The following is a 14587-nucleotide window of genomic DNA, read 5'->3' on the forward strand; positions in this document are numbered from 1 at the left end:
GGTTCATGCGACGTCGATATTCACCGTCAACGCAGATTGGTCCGTAGATCTTTCGAAGAATTTTTCTCTCAAACACACCAAGTACTGCCATGTCTGCTTGCGCAAGTACCCAGGCTTCGGAGCCATACATCAGCACGGGTAGTATCAGTGTTTTGTAGAGCGTTATTTTTGTTTGACGAGATGTGGCTTTGTTTTTAAACTGCTTACTTAATCCAAAGTAGCATCTGTTGGCCAATACAATTCTTCTTTTTATTTCACAACTGATGTCGTTTGTTGTGTTGACGGAGGTGCCGAGGTAGACGAAGTCTTTTACTACCTCAATATTATAGGAACCAACTTCCACAGTCGGTCCGAGCTCAATGGACGCATTGCGCGTCGACACCATCAACTTGGTCTTCTCACCGTTTACCGCCAGACCCACTTTAGCAGATTCTCCTTCGACCTTTATAAAGGTATCAGTTACTTCTTTTACTGATCGATCCATGATGTCTATATCATCAGCATAAGCAAGTAACATGTGACTATTGGTGTAGATTGTGCCACTTCTTTTGACGTTTGCCTCTCGTATAACCTTTTCTAGCAGGATGTTGAAGATGTCACACGAAAGGCTGTCTCCTTGTCTGAAACCTCTTTTGGTACCAAACTCTTCGGAGAGGTTCTTTCCTATTTTAACTGAGGACCTCGTGTCAGTTAAAGTCATTTTACAAAGCCGGATGAGCTTTGCGGGAATACCAAATTCAGACATGGCTTGGAATACCTTTGAGCGCAGCGGACTGTCGAAGGCTGCTTTATAATCGACAAAAAGGTGGTAGGTGTCGATCTGCATCTCTTGGGTCTTCTCCAGGATTTGCCGCAGGGTAAATATCTGGTCAATGGTGGACTTGCCAGGTCTAAAGCCGCATTGGTATGGTCCAATAATCTCGTTGACCATTGGCTTTAGTCGTTCGCACAATATCCCTGACACGATCTTGTAGGCAATAGGGAGTAGACTTATGCCCCTATAGTTAGAGCATACAGTCTTATCTCCCTTCTTGTGGACGGGGCACAGGATACTCAGGTTCCAATCGTCGGGTACTCGTTCTTCCTGCCAGATGGTGCTAACTAGCTGATGAATACACCTTATCAGCGTGTCGCCTCCGGTTTTGAACAGCTCGGCTGGTAAGCCATCGGCCCCTGCTGCCTTATTATTCTTCAGCCGATTTATTGCTGTCTTTACCTCATCTTGGCTGGGCGGTATACATTCAATACCATCTTCTGGGATTGGGACTGTGGTATCTTCGTCGTCTTCGCTGCTATTGGATACCAACAGATTTGAAAAATGTTCTTTCCATATCCTGAGTACACTATCTGTATCAGTTACCAAATTACCTTGCTGGTCTCTACAGGAGGATGTGCCTGTACCAAAGCCATCAGTTTGATGCTTGACTCTTTGGTAGAATTTTCGGACTTCATTCTGGCTCCTGTACATCTCGATTTTTTCACACTCCCGTTCATCTCTCTCTTTTTCCTGCGGAAAAGACGTTTCTCCTCTCTCCTTTTCTCCCTGTATCTCTCTCGTGCGCTACGCGTTGCTACGGATTGTAAAGTAGCCTTATATGCCGCATTTTTCTCTTCGGTGGCAGCACGACACTCCTCATCATACCATGGATTCCTTGGTGGAGGTCTCTGGTATCCAAGTATGGATTTTGCGGCTGTTTGCATGGAGTGGGCAATGCTTTGCCATTGCGCTGATATGTTATCGGGATGAGGAGGGCTTTGATTAAGCAATTGGGCTAGTTGAGTGGAATATGCTGTGGCTATCTGTTGTGATTGCAGCTTACCGATGTCTAACTTTCGTGTTGTGTCTGTTCGTACTTTGTTTGCTACGTTTAAGCGGGTGCGTACCTTTGCTGCAACAAGGTAGTGGTCCGAATCAATGTTTGCGCCTCGGAACGATCGTACATCCAACACGCTCGATGAATGTCTTCCATCTATCACAACATGATCAATTTGGTTTCTTGTTTTCTGATCTGGAGACAGCCAGGTGCCCTTATGAATATCGAGATGATTAAATCTGGTACTGCTAACTACCATGTTTTTTGCAGCTGCAAAGTCTATCAGCCTCATACCATTGTCAGATGTTTCACTGTGGAGACTGAATTTCCCGACTGTTGGGCCAGAGATATTCTCCTTTCCAATTTTGGCATTAAAATCGCCTAGAATGATTTTAATGTCATGGGCAGGGCAACGACCATATGTTTCTTCTAAGCGCTCGTAAAATATATCTTTGGTCTGTTCGTCCTTTTCTTCAGTGGGAGCATGAGCGCAAATAAAGCTGATGTTGAAGAATTTAGCTTTTATTCGAATTGCAGCAAGTCTTTCATTCACTGGAGTGAAGCTGGATACAAGATGTTTTAGTCTCCGACTAACTACGAATCCACAACCAAACTCATGCTTTACGTCATGGCAGCTATAATACAGTGCGTCACCTTTAGGTGTTGTTGTGACGCCTTTTCCAATCCATCGTATTTCCTGTATGGCAGTAATATCGGTATTGTACTTTTCAAGTACGTCTGCCAATGCGAAGACTGCACCTTCTCTATAAAGAGTGCGAACATTCCAGGTGCAGATTCGCAGATCATGGTCCTTAAAACGTTTGCGGGGTTCGTCAACTTTAGAGGGGTTTGTTTTTCTTTTCCTTCGTTTTTTCATAGTATGCTGTTTTTTCTAGGGGAGGGTTACTAACCCGACGCCCAAACCCAAGTTTTTAACGTTCTTATGGGTGAACGCGCGGCACATGTTAGCTCACTACCTTTAACGGGTGTTAAAGGCAGTTCCCCAGGTGACACCACGGGGAGGTCAGTGTCCACTTGGGATGAAAGAGGGACCAAGATAAATCCTGGGCTTTGCCATGTTAAAACCGGTCAGGACCGTTCCTTGGTATCTTCCATCCCCTACGTCACCCTATATAGTTTTGACAAATAACAATCGATCCTTATTGAACCCCACATATTTATTCACTAATAATTATTTGAGAGACACTCCTCTCCTCCCATAAGCTTTTTAGTTGGCCACTGTAGTATTTAGAGCTTTGTCAGGAAGCATAAACTTGTCCACGAAAAGTAGGATATCGCTGTAAACAAGACTACAAAATGTCCAAAGAATCATCGACCAGTCTTTAAACTGCAATTATGTTAGACTTGTATAAGAGACCTGAAGATGTTGTCCAAACATATTCTCTTGGACCTTGATGTTCTTTTGGAAGTAATCTTGCGAACCATATTAGGTTCGATTTAAGACCGAATCGGTTAGTCCCTTCGACCATTTTAGTGAACATTTTTGAACTTTTATGGCGGAGGTACCGATATGAGTTCCAACCTGCCAGACAAACAGAGATACAGACGGACGGACGGTGGTAAGTACTTCCATCTTGGCTGAAACGAATATCGTCCAAACATATGTGAAGTCTTAAATCATTATTTTGATGAAATCTATAGAATCCTAGTGTATATAATCTCGTAATCTAAAGTCTGAGGTTACAATTATACTTAGGTAATGATAAGTAAAAATCAAGTGACGCATAAAAATTCATTTGTCTTCATTATTTTCTCATACTGTTTAGAAGCAAATTTGTCTAAAGCAGAATAACAAAATTTTGGCGATGGCAGTAAAACAAATTTCTAATTGGCTTTCAATATGTAGTCCACGAAGGACCGACCCTTCATACATTTTATTCAATAGATTTTTGTTTTATATATTTCCATTCCCATAATACTGAACTCGTTATTTTTGTTATAACCGGATGAGTTTTAAGCCTCGAGAGCTCTATACAGTTCGAATAAATAATAGACATGGGGTATATTCATTAAGGAATTAGCATTTGATAGTGGTATGATATGACATGAAGAAGTAATTCAGATTTTATTGAAAGTTTCTCTCAAAAACAGCTTACAAACAAAAATTTTTAAAATATTTTCTTACAAAACTTGTTAATGATGTACATTTTCTGTTCAGAAACTTAAAAAAATATAAGTTTAAATTTGAAATCTTGAAATATACACACATTTTTATGAGAAAAAAATATGATAACTAGTTAGAGTAGTTTAAAAAATTTTGTTCGACCAAACCATTTCGGGGGGGGGCCCGGGCCCCCCCCCCCCCTGCGTACGTCCCTGTGGGGCGCCTAGGCCATGATAGAGGTGTGGTGGGTTAATGTGAGTAATTTGTCAGGTTTAACTTAAATTGTTTAAGCCTTAAGTATTCCGCATTATTATGTGAAGTTAAAATCGAATATTATGCTAAACTGATTTTATTTTAGTAATATTATGGATTTTGTACCTAAATTCCAGGTACATACTTCAATTAACTACTCTTTTTGCAAATTTTAAAATCATTTTTGCTTATTCAAGAGAAAACATGTTCCCTTTTGTATAATTTAGAGAGAGTGCGGTAAATGGCATTTCTAGAGTCCGTTGGTGTATGTACCATGTCGCCACGTTTTATACATTTTGTAAATTCTCAAAAATAATATTTTTAAAACAAACATAGTCAAGATGTGTTAGTATTTTTACCAAAACTAATATTTGAAAAAACTTTAACGGAATCGATATAAGAACATTTTGAACAGAAACGTGGCGAAGGCGCCCCATGCTGCCTTAAATACAGGATACTTTTTGTTATTTTCCGTCCTTCCACAACGAAATTATCAAAACTCAGCTATTTCTCGAACTTTTGCACCACTTATCACCCAACTCTTACATCTATATATAGGATCTCCGACGAATATTTCGACTGTTAGAAACAAATTTAGAATACCCCCCATTATTTGGTATCTGTAGTATCTCCAAAATAAAGAAAATCGTGTAAATTGCACATATTTATATTTTGGGAAGGAAAGACAATTAAAAGACATATGAAAGCAAAACATCGATGGAAAGATCATATGGTATATGTATGGAAACATGGTGTTCCAGTTGAAAAACAGTGAATGGGAATACTTCTCTGCTTCTTTCGCCTCAGACATTTTCATTATGAATTACTTACTTACATAGCAGGCCCATTACAGAACATTTGTTCCATAAGCCGAACTAAGAAACGATCTCCAATTTACTCTGTTTGTTGCTTCGCTTTTTGGAATACCGCGTCTTTCCATCTCTATTGGGCAACACAATTCTTCTCTTCATTTCACAACTGATGTTGTTTGTTGTGTTTATGGCGGTGCAGAGGTAAACGAATTATTTTACTACCTCAAAATTATAGTAACCAACTTTCACTGTTGGTCCTAACTCTATGGACGTATTGCGCGTCGACACCATCAACTTTGTCTTTTCGCCGCTTACTGCCAGATCCACTTTTGCTGATTCTCCTTCGATCTTCTTAAAGGTATCAGTTACTTCCATTACTGATCGTCCCATGATGTCAATGTCATCAGCATGTAACATGTGGCTGTTGCTGTATATTGTGCCATTTATTTTGACCTTCGCATCTCGTACAACGTTTTCCAGCAGAATCTTGAATAAGTCACACGAGAGGCCGTCTCCTTCTCTGAAACCTCTTTTGGTACTGAATTGTTCGGATAGGTTCTTTTCTATTTTAAGTCATCTTACAAACCGAATGTGCTTTGCGAGGATACCAAATTCAGACATGACTTGGAATACCTTTGGGCATAGGGGTCTGTCGAAGGCTGCCTTATAATCGACAGAAATGTGATAGGTGTCGATCTGCATCTCTTGGGTCTTCTCCAGGATTTGCCGCAGGGTACCATTGGGTGGACTTGCCAGGTCTAAAGCCGCATTGGTGTGGTCCAATTATTTTATTTACCATAGGCTTTAGTCGTTCGCATAATATCCCTTTTAGGCAATAGGGAGAAGACTTATGTGTCTATAGTAAGAGCATACAGTCTTGTCTCATTTCTTGTGGACGGGATACAGGGTACTCAGGTTCCAATCGTCAGTACGCGTTCTTCCTGCCAGATAGTGCTAATTAGCTGATGCATTTACCTTATCAGCGTATCGCCGGTTTTGAACAGCTCGGCTTTAGCTGGTTTATTGCTGACTTTACCTCATATAGGCTGGGATTAGATCTGTAGTCTTCGCTACTATTGGACACCAACAGTTTGGGAAAAATGCTCTTTCCATATCCTGAGCACACTATCTGTATCAGTTACCAAATTACTTTGAGGTCTCTGGTATCCAAGTACTGATTTTGCGGCTGTTAGCATGGAATTGGCAATCCTTTGCCATTGTGCTGATATGTTATCGGGACGAGGAGTGTTTTTATTAAGCAATTGGGCCAGTTGAGTGGAATATGCTGTGGTTATCTGTTGTGATTGCAGCCTACCGATGTCTAGCTTTCGTGTTGTGTCTGTTCGTGTTTACTCCTCGGAACAGTTGGGAAATTCAGTCTCCACAGTGAAACATCTGACAAAGGAATGAGGCTGATAGACTTTGCTGGGTTGGGTCCATCCAACATGCTCGATGAATGTCTCCCATCTATCACAACGTGATCAATTTGATTTCTTGTTTTCTGATCCGGAGACAGCCAAGTGCCCTTACGAATGTCGAGATGCTTAAATCTGGTGCTGCTAACTACCAGGTTTTTTGCCGCAGAAAGTCTATCAGCCTCATTCCTTTGTCAGATGTTTCACTGTGGAGACTGAATTTCCCAACTGTTGGGCCAAAGATATTCTCCATTCCAAATTTGGCATTAAAGTCGCCTAGAATAATTTTAATGTCATGAGCAGGACAATTCATTATGAATACTTTTGAAAAAAATCCACCACAATCAACTGTTATGTTAGTTTATTTTATTACTGTCCTTTCTTCACTATTCAACTTTCGTTAATATGTTGCTTTGTACTGTTTTGTAGTTATTTGATAAATCTAAATATGTTGACCACAAGCTGTTAAACCCCGTTTCTAAACAGCCCTGTTCATACAACATTGCCATTGTGTCTTGACATAAAGTTTAATTTTTCTCCGCCACAGAATATTTTGTGAGAAAACTTTTATTTTCAACATAGTTTTTAACAATTCAATTAAGGTTTTGTGTACGGACATTATACGTAACGGAAATCTATGGACAAATCTACAAATTTGAATATGCGTTTATAAGACAAAACTAACAACCGAGCAGGGTCATTAAAATTCTTTGAATGTTTGAGACATGTTCCAAGGAATATTAAAATGAATCCCAATGGCGAAAGTCTTTCACTGGGATGTGTTTTTCATATAATTTAATTGTTTTAGAATTGTTTCATTTTGGGTGGCCAAGCTACAATAAAACCAGCAAATAAAAAATCCTACTAAATAATGACGACATTGTGTTGGGAGTGTTGTTTTAATAGCGAACTAAAATAAAAAGTCATTGGCGTGGAACAAGAAATTTTAATGGTCCACTTTGCAGTTTATTTTCAATAAAAACCGCGAAAATAAATGTGACATTCTTTGAAATTGTAACAGATGGTTATGTGTGGTGATGTCTATGTAAAATTTGTATTCCGTTTAATTTTATCGAGTGAAAAGCCGCGGTTACAGGTACATATATATGGTCTTCTTCAGAATTGTTACCGTTTATTAGTGGTTGCAAAAGGTAAAAGTATTATACCCTTTAATTTAAACGTGTGGTTTTATATAAATATTACAATGAAAGAATGATAGTTCTAAGCGAAGCAATTAAATGTAATTGCCCATAATTGTAGTCACGTATATTTAACGAAGTCACCCAAGATAATGTAATATTAATAATCTTCACATGTGAGTTGAGACACTCAGCTATGTGATTAACTCAACTTTTAGGCCGCCCACCTTTGACCACATGTGCAATATTGAGACACGAAGGTTATAAAATATTTTTTTTAGTTAAACTTAGGGACTTTTATATTTATATTAATCCTACAATAATGTAGACCCCATTTGTGCTATATCATTTTTCATATCTCGACAATAAAAACGTTCATTAAAAATTGTAAGACCCCAGATCGCAATTATTAACCGATCGTCAGCCATTTCAGAGAAATAATGAGGCCACAACATTCAAAATACCGAATATAGGAATGTATCGTTCTATGGGTGCTTTACATGGGCCACACGAAAACTATTTGGCAACACCGCGTGTTTCCAGGCGCCGTTTGAAAATTTTTTGGAAATTTTGACTGTTTTTAGCCTAAACGTACTCCGGACAGTTTGTCATACGACCATTGTTTACAGTGATTTGAAAAAATCACTTTGCAAAAAAAGGAATTTTCTTGTGAACATTTTTATCCGATAATTTTTCGCAAGGTTCGACGTGGATAATCACGGCAAGAGTGCATCATCAAATCGTGGTAAATTTTTAGACACCAAACGTTCCACAAAGGCGCCAACTTCAAAATAGGCGCTTTATTGAAAAATCAAAACATATTTTTTTCATAATCTGTCTTAACAGGATTAAAGAGTACAAAATTGTACATCGATATCCAAAATAGCAATTTCGTATGTTGTTTACTCTTCTTGTTGCAGTGTGTTAAATTTGAAAAATTTCTTAAGAGGTAGTTCTCAATATTTTAGAAAAAACTTGTTCTAGCAAAATTGTTGTAGAAATCTATTTAAAAGATTCATCCAAATGTGTCCAGATTTTGCATAATTTTGAAATGTATTGGTTTATAAAAAATAGTGTCGAGAATGTCGTGAGAATTTTTTTGTATTTTTCTCTTGTGTGTTCTCTTTGATATTGTGCAAAGAACACGTGCGTCTTTTTTGCGAATTTTAGGTATAGCCCCCATTTAATGGTACCTTCCGATTTTCGGTATTTTGAGGGTTCTAGCTACAATTTTTAACCGAACAAGCTGTAATTTGACATTTAAGATTCCTAGTGGTCATAACACTACTCCACCAAAAACTGTAAACATATATCCATGTTTAGATATAGCCCATATATAACGGTACCTCCCGATTTTCGGTATTTTGAGGGTTTTAGCTACAATTTTAACCGAACCAGCTGTAATTTGTCGTTTGAGGTTCCTCTCAAACACACCAAGCATTGCCTTATCTGCTTGCGCCAGTACCCAGGTGTTTTGTAAATTGTTCTTCTTCTTTATTTACTCATCCGTTATTCGGATATTGGTGATCGTACAATAATATTTCAATGATACATATATGATACCAAGTATATATTTATAATTATTTGTTGTTACACAATTATGTTCAGCTCCCTGTTCTTAGCGGCTTGTAAAAGTGTGTATTCATCATTATAGCCGGTCCATGTCTGGATATTTTTGAGCCAGGATGTTTCTTTTCTACCTCTTCCGCGCTTTCCGTCAATTTTTGCCTTAAGGATTGTTTGTAGAATCTTGTATTTATTATTTCTAAGTATGTGTCCAAGGTATGAGACTTTACGCTTTTTTATTGTTGAGATTAGCTGTCGGTTCACATTCATCCTTCTAAGTACTTCGTCATTTGATATTTTTGAAGTCCAGGGTATTTTCAGTACTCGTCGGAATGTCCACATTTCAAAAGCTGCCAATTTTCTTTCATCGGACATTTTAAGTGTCCAGACTTCGGAAGCATATAAGAGGACTGACCAAACATAGCACTTGATAAATCTTATTTTTGTTGTCACATTTATGTCGTGACTTGTTAATACTTTTTTGTGTTTAAAAAAGGCATCTCTCGCTATTTCTATTCGGCTGTTAATTTCTTTTGAGTAGTCCCAACGGTCATTTATTAGTACTCCCAGATATTTAAATGTGTGTACCCTCTCGATTTCCGTTTCCTTTATAGTAAGCTTCACGTTGCGATGGTCGTTTTTTCTGCTTACTATCATGTATTTAGTTTTTTTCATATTAATTTTTAACCCATACTTTTCACTTGTGAGTGCCAATTTTTCTATAAGTTTCTGTAGACCTGATATGCTCTCAGCCAGTAGTGTGGTGTCGTCTGCATATCTTATATTATTCACAATATGTCCATTTATTTTTATTCCAATATTTCCTCCATCTAGCGTTTCTTGAAATATTTTTTCCGAGTACAAGTTGAATAGTAATGGGGACAGTATGTATCCCTGTCTAACTCCTTTTGAGATAATAATTTCATCACTTTGTTCACCATTGACGTCGATTCGTGCTTTTTGGTTCCAATACAAATTTTTAATACATCGTAATTCTTTTCCTTGTACTCCGATAGATGTCAAAATGTTCATTAATTTATCATGGTTAACCGTATCGAAGGCTTTCTCATAATCGATGAAGCAGATGAAAACATCTTTTTGGGCTTCTCTGCATTTCTGGACTAAGACTTGTAAACAGAATAGAGCTTCTCGGGTACCCATCCCTTCCTTAAACCCAAACTGCGTTTTTCCCATAGCATGTTCGCACTTGCTATATATTCGTTGATGTATTATTTTTAGGAATACTTTCAGTACGTGACTCATTAAACTTATTAATCTGAATTCACAACATCGTTTTGCATTGTTTTTCTTGGGAATGGCTATGAAAGTTGATTTGAGCCAATCTTCTGGATATTGTCCAGTGTCGTATACATGGTTAAAAAGGGTGATGAGGAGTTCTTTATTGCTGGAATCTATTAGCTTTAAGACTTCAGAGGGTATTTCATCAGGTCCTGTGGCTTTTTTATCTTTTAGAGTTTGTACGGCGCGTTCCACTTCTAATCTTGTTATTGATGATCCAGCTAGATAATTGCTTATATTATTCTCAAGAGGTGCTCGCTGCTCATCCGTGAAAAGTTTTTCTATATAATCTTTCCATATAGTCTTTCTTCCCTCCATATCAAACACTGCTTCATTATTATCATTAAATATAATTGCACTTGTCTTTCTTCCATACGTCCCCGCAGATTCCTTTATATTTTTATGTAGGTTAAAGTCGTCATGTATGGACTGTAGAAATTCAATTTCTTGACATTTTCTATTCAGTTGGTCATTTTTTGCTGCGCGGATTGCCGATCTTATTTCTTTGTTTATTTCCCAGTACCTTTCATAATTTTTATTTTTATGTCTACTTCTTTCTTCCCGAAGTTCTCGAATTTCGTCTGTTATCCAGTCTTCAGTTCTTGCCATTGACCGGTTTCCAGGGTGCTTTTAGTTACTGTGTTTATAGTAGTTTTTAGGTTGTTCCACAGTAGATCCGGATTGTCTTCCTTGATGTTTTCTAATTCTCCATTTATGGTATAATCGCTAAGTTTTCCGATATCGATTTTTGGCTGGGTTTTCTTTTTCCGTATAAGCGCGAGTTTGAGGCGCAGTTTTGAGACCAATAGATTGTGGTCTGTTGGAACATCTGCACCTGGATATGTTGTACACTTGGAAACACAGGAGTTATATCTTTTGTTTATCAATATATAGTCTATTTGATTTCTTACTATATGTCCATGGTTGTCTTGCGGTGATTTCCATGTGTATAATCTCCTGGGGTGTAGACGATAAAATGTGTTCATGATCTTCATATTGTTTTCTTGGCAGAATTGGATAAGTCGGTCACCTCTTTCGTTTCGGTCTCCAAGACCATATTTCCTAGTGATGTCTTTAACTTCATCGTTACCAACCTTCGCATTAAAATCACCTAGTATAATATTTATTTCATGACTATTTGTCATTCTTAATAGTTGCGAAATGTTGTTATAGAATTCCTCGATGTCATTGGCATTTGCATCGCATGTGGGAGCATAAATTTGGATTATGTTGATGTTTATTGGTTTTGCCATTATTTTGAGTAGGATGACTCTACCCAGTTACGCATGAGGCTATGTGGTTTTTTACAATGATACACACTCCATATCTATGAAGGCCGCGCTGATTTCCTGAGTGGTAAACAGTGACATTTTCTGATCTAAAATCACAACTGTCCTTCCACCATATTTCGCTAACACCTAATATGTCTATTTTAAGACGATTCATTTCACTGATGGTGTTGTTCAGTTTTCCAGTTTCATAAAGACTTCGGACATTCCAAGTCCCAATTGTTAATTTTTGTTTGGTTTTACCTCCGGCGATTCTTAGCACCCTCTCTTGGCCGGAGACTGAGGGTCGTGTATTTTGCGTTGTATTGTTCATGTTGTACGATTTTCAAGGGATGTTACTTCAGTGGTTTCCCGTTGCCTTCTGAAGGGTTTATAGTTATCCGTCTACATATTCAGCCGCTCCAATGGAGTACAGACGCTGTTTGCTGCCGCCGAATCTCGATCAGACGCTGCCTTTTTCCTTTTATTTTTGGTTCGCCCCACATATTTTATTTTTGCGGTACCCGTCATATCTGATGAGCTTTCCCCTATCCACCACCTGGGGAGGCGTCCGATGGGAGAAAAAAGAAAAAAAAAATTTTATTAGTTCTGTCCTGACCAATATTATTATTATTATTATTTCACTATTGTTGTTTGTTGTGTTTATGGAGGTGCAGAGAAAGACGAAGTCTTCCAGTAATATTTAGTCCGTGTTCTGTGGATTACGTTTTGTCGCCGTTTACTGCCAGATCTAATTTAACAGATTCTCTTTCGACTTTTTCAAAGGTATCAGTTCATTATTTTACTGATCGACCGTATGATGTCGTTGACGTCAGCATAAACAAGCATTGGTGTATATTGCAAAGTTTCTTAAATGTTGAATAGTTTGCTCGAAAGCGTGTCTCCTTGTTTAAAACTTCTTTCGTCAATGAACTGTTGGGAGAGGTCCTTTCCTATTTTAACTGAGGACCGAATAACAGTTAACGTCATCTCATAAGCGGAGATACTAAATTCAGACATGGCTTGTTATACCTTTGAACGTAAAGGCTGCTTTATAATAGACATAAAGACGGAAAGTGCCGATCTGTATCTCTTGGGTCTTTTCCAATTGTGGATTTACCTTGTCAGAGCGACATTGGCATGACCCGTAGGCTGTTGTTCAAACAACATTCTCAGAATGGTCATGTTCCAATCGTTGTGTATGCGTTGATGTCTAGATAATGTATACACCTTATTACCGTGTCGCCTCCGGTTTTGAAATGATCGACTGATAAGATATCGGCTCATGCTGCCTAATTATTTGTCAGCCGGTTTATTGCTGTCTTCAACTAATCCTGGCCGGGCGGTATACATACACTCAAACCATCTTATGCGATTGAATCGGTGGTATCGTCGTCGACTTCGCTAGTATTGGATACCAACAGTTTGGAAAAATTCTGTTTTCACATCCTGAGCACACTATCTGTATTTGTAACCAGATTACCTTGCTGGTCTCTACAGGACGATGTGCTTGCACCAAAGGCATCAGTTTGATGTTTCACTCTTTGGCAGAATTTTCGTATTTTATTCACATTCCTTCTTTTTCCTGCGGAAAAGACATTTTCTCTCTCTTCTTTTCTCCCGATCCGTCCCTCTCGAGGGTTATGCGTTGCTGTTGGTTGTAGAGTAGCAGCACGACACTCCCGGTCATACTATGGGTTCCTTGGTACAGGTCTCTGGTGACCAAGTATGGATTTTGTGGGTGTATGCCATTAGGTCTGTTCGATAACTTCGCAAGAAAAAAGAATTTGCAAGTTCTTGCACTAACTTCTGATTCCTATTTTATTGAACAAGTTTGTTATCGAACAGCATTTTGTAAAATTTTGTAAAAATTTGTACAAACTTTTGGGTTATCGAACAGGCCTATTGTGTTGATATATTACACTATGCAACACTGAAAAGGCAAACAACTTCTATTATGCATTTTTTGAAAGTACATACTTAGACTACAAAAACCCTAGTAGGGTTTTGTCCTGTCAGATCCAGTTCGGATTTTATGGCCTCATCTAAACCGGGCTAAATCTACACTTGTTTGCATTTATCAGGCCTTTATCTCAGAAATGATTTGGAATTTGACTGTGCTGTCTTTGGCAATATTGTAGCTCTGAACTAGTAGAGCTTATCATTTAAACAGACCACATAAGAAATACTCCATCTACAGCATCAAAATCTATAAAATACGAGTATAGAAAATTTTACATAATTGCTGAAATTATGGTCAGTATCGGCTAAACTATTGGGAGTTGATTTATCCGATAGCCTTAGATGCTAGTGCTATTTTTTATATAATTTTATTGTAATTTTTTATTATAATAAATATTTGAAATAAATAAATAAATAAAATTGGGAGTTGAACCAAGTAACGTTTTGCAAGAATCTTCCAAATAGAGTTCTCAACAATACCTTAGAACATTCTGAAACTCTAAAATGCTTACTTCATGTTGTTTCAGCGGTATTTTGCATCATATCTTTTACAACACGTATTTCAAACACAGTTCACACTAACAGTTAATCCTAGCATTTCGGATTTCACTACATTATTGAAAAATGTACTGAAAACAACGGCATAGAGGCATTTACAACAATGACATTTTCTGAAGAGTTGTGTATTACATTCCGGGGAATATTTTCCCAAAAGAAACTATTCAGAAAAAATTTACGGATTTGGAGATACGGCGCGAAAAGTATAAAAATTGTGGAATTTTGCATATATTTTGAAATTTGAAGCACTAAATATAGTTTTTCGAGTTCGTTATTTCTCCAAATATTTTATTCTTGCCCTTATCTACAAATTTGCTTCAGAAGTTAGAAGAAGATTCGCATTGATTTCAGAGATATAGCCCCGAATTTCTTTAAAA

Source organism: Musca autumnalis, unplaced genomic scaffold, assembly GCF_047663935.1.
Source record: "Musca autumnalis isolate F117 unplaced genomic scaffold, ASM4766393v1 scaffold_1, whole genome shotgun sequence".
Taxonomy (NCBI): Eukaryota; Metazoa; Arthropoda; class Insecta; order Diptera; family Muscidae; genus Musca; species Musca autumnalis.